Consider the following 6,810-nt stretch of genomic DNA (forward strand, 5'->3'; position numbering starts at 1 on the left):
TTGTTATGGGAGATTTTAACTACAGTAGTATAAATTGGAGAGAGGAAGATGCATGTAGCAATAGTGGAATAGAATTTCTAGAATTCTTGAGGGACAAATGTCTTAGGCGACATGTAACAGAGGGAACAAGAAGTTCAAGAGTTTTAGATTTGGTTATAACATCAGAAGAGTTGATAATAACTGAGATGACATCTCTCCAACCATTTGGAAAGAGTGACCATATAGTTTTGACTTGGAAAATGAATAGACATGCAGGATTATCAAAGAGACGGGAACTTATGTGGAATTATAATGCAGGTGATAATAATAGTCTTAGAAGTCAACTTGGGGAAGTTTCATGGAGGGAGGAATTGGAAGGCCGGGATATCGTTAGTGCGTGGGAAATTGTGAAAGAATATTTGTTAGCAGCAATGGTAAGTTGTATACCACGAGTGAAGAAGAGGACACAAATGGAGTAAAGTGGATGACAAACAATATTAAACAGGAATTCATGTGAAAAAGAGGCTATGGAAGAGATATAAGGAGACAGGTGAAGAGAGGATGCATGAAGAATATAAGACACAGGCCAGAAGAGTGACTAGTGTGGTAAGGAAAGCGAAACTGGAATATGAGAGGAGATTGGCCCTAAGATCCAAAGAAAATCCTAGGGAATTTTTTAGCTATGTGGCCAGTAGGAGGAGAAATGACTGTGGAAGAATAATATTGTGGGATAAAAATAGGAATAGAGTGACTGATGCAGAGGACATAGTGTAATTGTTCAATGACCACTTTATTGGAGTATTTCATCCTGGAGGAGTCAGTTTTAATGCTAGAGGGATACGGCAGGTTCAAGGTTTAGAGGTACAGGAGGAGAGTGTGTTTCAGATACTGAGAACTCTGGATGTCAATAAAGATTTGGGACTGGATGGTATTTCACCACGAGTTTTGAGAGAATGTGCTAGAGAACTGACAGTCCCTTTAACCTGGCTTTTCAATGAAAGCCTGGCTTTGGCAAAGGTGCCCAGGGAATGGAAGGAAGGTAAGATAGTGCCATTGCATAAGGGTGGTAACCGACTGGAAGTGTCTAATTATAGACCAGTCTGTGTGTCATCGGTAGTTGTTAAGATCTTGGAGAAAGTAATGAGGGACCGCATACAGCACTGGGCAGATAAGGGTAATGTTATCTGTGAGAGTCAACATGGATTTGTAAAAGGGCACTCTTGTTTTAGCAATATGCTAGCCTTTTATAATAAAGTTACAAGAACATTAGATGAGGGAAAGGCATATACTGCAATTTTCTTAGACTTAGCAAAGGTATTTGACAGGGTGCAACATGATAAGCTGATATTTAAGTTGCAACACATGGGTCTGGATGTCAGATTGGTCAACTGCATTGAGGATTGGCTGTCTGATAGGTATCAGAGAGTTGTGTATGGAGGAGCAGTTTCATGGAGACAGAAGGTTACAAGTGGGGCCCCACAGGGCTCGGTACTAGGACCTATATTGTTTAACCTTTATATCAATGACATTGCCAGTGGATTGCAAGGGGATATTCAGTTGTTTGCAGATGATGCGAAGGATTATTAGTAATAGTGCAGATGTGGTAGCCCTGCAAGAGGACTTGAGGAAGCTAGATAGATGGGCAAATAAATGGTGGTGCAGTTTAATGCAACAAAATGTAAGATCTTGAGGTTTGGGAAACATCGATGGGATGCTGCATACTCTATGGGAGGAGTTATACTGGAGGAAGTTGGGGTGACAAGAGATCTGGGATTGGTGATTGATAGAAACCTGAAGTTTAGGGGACATATTGCAAAGGTGGTGAAGGTAACACAGAGGATTGCTGCAATTATGAGAAGGACACTGATCTGCAGAGATAAGAGGGTTGTCATTCCATTGTATAAATCTCTGATCAGACCACACTTCGATTATTGTTCTCAGATTTCGTCCCCAGGATTTGAAGGGGATAAATTAACTGTGGAAAAGATACAAAGATGGTCTCAGGACTGTACAAGGATAGTTATGAGCATCGGTTGAGGGAATATGGAGTGCAGAGTTTGGCGGATAGAAGAAGGAGAAGTGATATGATTGAGACTTTTAAACTGTTGAGAGGTTCTTACAGGGTTGACACTGGGGAGTTCTTTCGCTTGGTTGAACAGCGGGAAGGCGTGATGAAAAGAGGCCATCCCTGGAAGTTACAAAAGGAAAATGTGAGCAAGAGGGTGAGGCGTGGTTTCTTTGCATGGAGGGTGGTTGAGCCGTGGAATGCATTGCCTGATAGAGTGGTGAGGGCGAGAACGGTCAATGAGTTTAAGGAGTGGTATGATAGACTTTGTGTTTCTTAGGGGGAACCTCCCCTCGATGAGTCTTGACAGACTTTATGTTCTTAGGAAGGACCTCCCACGATGAGTCTTTTGACTCCATGGGGGCCTGAATAATAATAATAATAATAATATATGGATTGCATTATGGAGGAAAGCAGTATTAAACCTGATATCAAAATTGGAGATGTTAATCTCAGCTCTTTACATTACTTTTAAATAAATCCAGTACAATTCTGCAAGATTCCCTGACTAAACTGGATAACTGTTGTAATAAATTTGGTATAAAAATCAGCAATAACAAGACAAAAACAATGAAAATAGGCAGAAACATTTGAAATATGAACTGCATTGTGAATGGAGAACCTATAGAACAAGTTGTCAGCATTGCTGGCCGAGTGGTTAATGTTTCCGCTCTCCAGCTAAAAGGCTGCAGGTTTGAATCCTGCCATGGGTATGGATGTTTGTGGTTGTCTATGAAAATACTAGTAGTAGTGATGGTGGGCGACAGATGGCATTGGTATAGTTGCAGTTCATTAGTGTATTGAGTGATGGAGTGGGTGTCCTCCCTAGATGAGTCTTTGGACTCCCTGGAGGTGTCAGGTAATAATAATAATAATAAAACATTTCAGCTACTTAGGCACAATTTTTAGTGAAGACAGTAACTTATATATGGAAATAGACATCAGAATCAACAAAGCCGGTATGGTATGATGTCAGCTGACTAAATTAGCTGTATACAAGCCAGCGTTCAAACCAATTTTAACATTTGGATCTGAGAGCTGGGATAGAAATAAAACACTTGACCGAAAACTAGAGACCACAGATATGAGAGTTCTGAGAAAGACTAGGGGAATGAACAGATGGCATCAATGGCAATATCATATTAAAAATGATAACATTAAGAAAGAACTTGACATTGTTAGCATCCAGGAATGTGTTAGCAGAGCTAATCTCAGGTGGTATGGTCACTTAAACAGAATGAAAGAGGAAAGATTAGCAAAAAAGTGTTATCTGCCAGGTTGGAAGGAAAAAGACTCAGAGGAAGACCAAGATATAGGTGGATTGATACAGTAAAAAGTGCCTTGAAGATAGGTATATAAGATCTGATAATGTTGGAGTTTTGACAGATTGATTTGGAGGAAAACTGTTGATAGGAAGTTAGCAATGATGTAAATTCTTCATGTAGTACTATCATAATATCCTGTACATCCCTTGAGGGTACATGTCAAAAATTTGATGATGATGAGTTATTAGAATGTAAATGATTAAATAAAGTGTATGTAAAAAGATTATTATTTACAATGCAAATCGATAATCAAATGTCTTTGAATAAATTAATATTTTTAAAAATCTAAAAATGTGCAATCTGTCTGAGTCTGATAACATCTGGCTGAGTGTATAAGGATGTCTGATGACCCAGCCAAAAGTGGGTCATCAGGCTTATCAATCAAGTCTAGTCAATGTTCCTACATTGACTACACTGCCAGTGCTTAATGTCAGACTTAATCTCATGTAATTGGTTTGTCAGTACTTCCTGCCATTAGTACTTGCAGTGTGCAATTAGCTTTGATTTTATAACTTGAGTGGACTGGGTATAATGGACTGTCGAATAGTCGGTGGAAACAGTATGAGCTGATCTAGCAGCTGCTTCTCTAAATAACTTAGGGAATTGAAACAACGTAGATCCAAATATAAATTAAATAATACTTTAATAGATATTTCCGATATTTCGGCAATGTCTCATTGCCATTTTCTAAAGGAACTTACAAAAGGCAGGAGTACAACAGGCTCTAACAATATAGTAACTGGAATTGAAGATATGAAGCTATCTTTCTCCTAGAAGTCCTGATGGTGCCCTCTGGCGGGCTAAGTAGGCATTCTTGGCTGTTGGGCTGAAGGTCTGCTGATGTATGCCTCCCAGATTTGGGGCAGTCACGTACAACCAAATTTGTTGAGGTTTGGAGAGTTTCTTAGGGCAGAGGCTGATTCCATAAATAATCTTTCGAATTTATATTTGCTCCGGTGTATTATTTTTGCTTTCTTCCACCGTATTCTGTGGCGAGTATCCAGAGCATGGTCTGCAAGACCAGAATGGCTATATTTGTAAAACCGGATGTAGTCCTTGTGTTCAGAAATTCTGATATTCGCTGTCCTGCCTGTTTGGCCAAAGTACGACAGTTTACAACTGCAAGGGACCTGGTATACACCAGGTAGGTCTAGGGGAAGTGGTTGGTCTTTGGTAGAGCGGATAAGGGATGCCAATTTTCTGTAAGGCCTGTAACAGGAGGTGAGGTCATGTTTTTTTTAGAATTTTGCTAATTTTTTCTGAGGTGCCTCGGATGTAGGGAATGATGATGGATTTAGAGTAATCTTTTTTGTGGAGGGGGGAGGAGGGGGGATGTGGTTTGTAGGTTTTAATATTTTTTGGATTTTGGGGGGGGTAGCCATTGGCTGAGAAAGTGTTTAGGATGTGATTTAGTTCAGTGTTAAGGGCTATGTCGTTAGAACAGATTAGTTTAGCCCTGTTGTATAGTGTTTTTACCACTCCATATTGTTGTGAGGGGGGGGGTGAGATTGTTGGTGGATGTATCTGCCTGTATGGGTGGGTTTTCTATAAACTGAGAAAACCAAAGTTCCATCAGGCTGGCGGGTTACTAGTGTGTCTAGGAAGGGGAGGCAGTTGTTTTCCTCTTTTTCCAGGGTGAACTTGATTCTGGCGTGTTGGTTGTTTAAGTGTGTGAGGAAGGAGAGGAGTGTTTCAGAGCCATGTGGCCAAATAGCGAACACATCATCAACGTAGCGAAGCCATATGGTTGGTTTTTGTGGGGCAGAGGCTAAGGCTTTTTCCTCAAAGGTCTGCATAAAGAAATTGGCTAAGGGTGGGGAGAGTGGTGAGCCCATGGCTGTCCCCTCTATTTGTTTGTAGAATTTTCCCTGCCAAACGAAATAGCCTGAGTTCATTGTGAACTGAAATAGGGCTGAGATATCGGGAGAAAATTTAGCTTGGATTAGCTCTAAAGTTTCCTTGAGTGGGACATTGGTGAATAAGGAGGAGATGTCGAAGCTGACCATTATGTCATTATGTTGGAGTGTAAGGTTTTCTATGCTGGCTTTGAAGTGGGCTGAGTTTTTTATGTGTGATGGTGTGTTGCCAGTATAGTGTGTGAGCTCTTTGGCTAAATATTTAGCTAATTTGTATGTGAGGGAATCAATGCCATCCACTATGGGACGTAATGGCACATTTTCTTTATGTATTTTTGGGAGTCCGTAAATACGGGTGGGTATAGAGTTAAATCAATGCCATAGTGGATGGCATTGATTCCCCCACATACAAATTAGCTAAATATTTAGCCAAAGAGCTCACACACTATATTGGCAACACACCATCACACATAAAAAACTCAGCCCACTTCAAAGCCAGCATAGAAAACCTTACACTCCAACATAATGACATAATGGTCAGCTTCGACGTCTCCTCCTTATTCACCAATGTCCCACTCGAAGAAACCCTTCAGCTCATCCAAGCTAAATTTTCTCCCGATATCTCAGCCCTATTTCAGTTCACAATGAACTCAGGCTATTTCGTTTGGCAGGGAAAATTCTACAAACAAATAGAGAGGACAGCCATGGGCTCACCACTCTCCCCACCCTTAGCCAATTTCTTTATGGAGACCTTTGAGGAAAAAGCCTTAGCCTCTGCCCCACAAAAACCAACCATGTGGCTTCGCTACGTTGATGATGTGTTCGCTATTTGGCCACATGGCTCTGAAACACTCCTGTCCTTCCTCACACACTTAAACAACCAACACGCCAGAATCAAGTTCACCCTGGAAAAAGAGGAAAACAACTGCCTCCCCTTCCTAGACACACTAGTCACCCACCAGCCTTATGGAACTTTGGTTTTCTCAGTTTACAGAAAACCCACCCATACAGGCAGATACATCCACCAACAATCTCACCCCCCCCCTCACAACAATATGGAGTGGTAAAAACACTATACAACAGGGCTAAACTAATCTGTTCTAACGACATAGCCCCCTTAACACTGAACTAAATCACATCCTAAACACTTTCTCAGCCAATGGCTACCCCCCCCCCCAAAAAAAATCCAAAAAATATTAAAACCTACAAACCACATCCCCTCCTCCTCCCCCTCCACAAAAAAGATTACTCTAAATCCATCATCATTCCCTACATCCGAGGCACCTCAGAAAAAATTACCAAAATTCTAAAAAAAACATGACCTCACCTCCTGTTACAGGCCTTACAGAAAATTGGCATCCCTTATCCGCTCTACCAAAGACCAACCACTTCTCCTAGACCTACCTGGTGTATACCAGGTCCCTTGCAGTTGTAAACTGTCGTACTTTGGCCAAACAGGCAGGACAGCGAATATCAGAATTTCTGAACACAAGGACTACATCCGGTTTTACAAATATAGCCATTCTGGTCTTGCAGACCATGCTCTGGATACTCACCACAGAATACGGTGGAAGAAAGCAAAAAT

This window comes from Typopeltis vanoorti, chromosome 7 (assembly GCF_054136105.1).
Source record: "Typopeltis vanoorti isolate ZY-2024b chromosome 7, IOZ_Tvanoo_1.0, whole genome shotgun sequence".
NCBI classification, from domain to species: domain Eukaryota; kingdom Metazoa; phylum Arthropoda; class Arachnida; order Uropygi; family Thelyphonidae; genus Typopeltis; species Typopeltis vanoorti.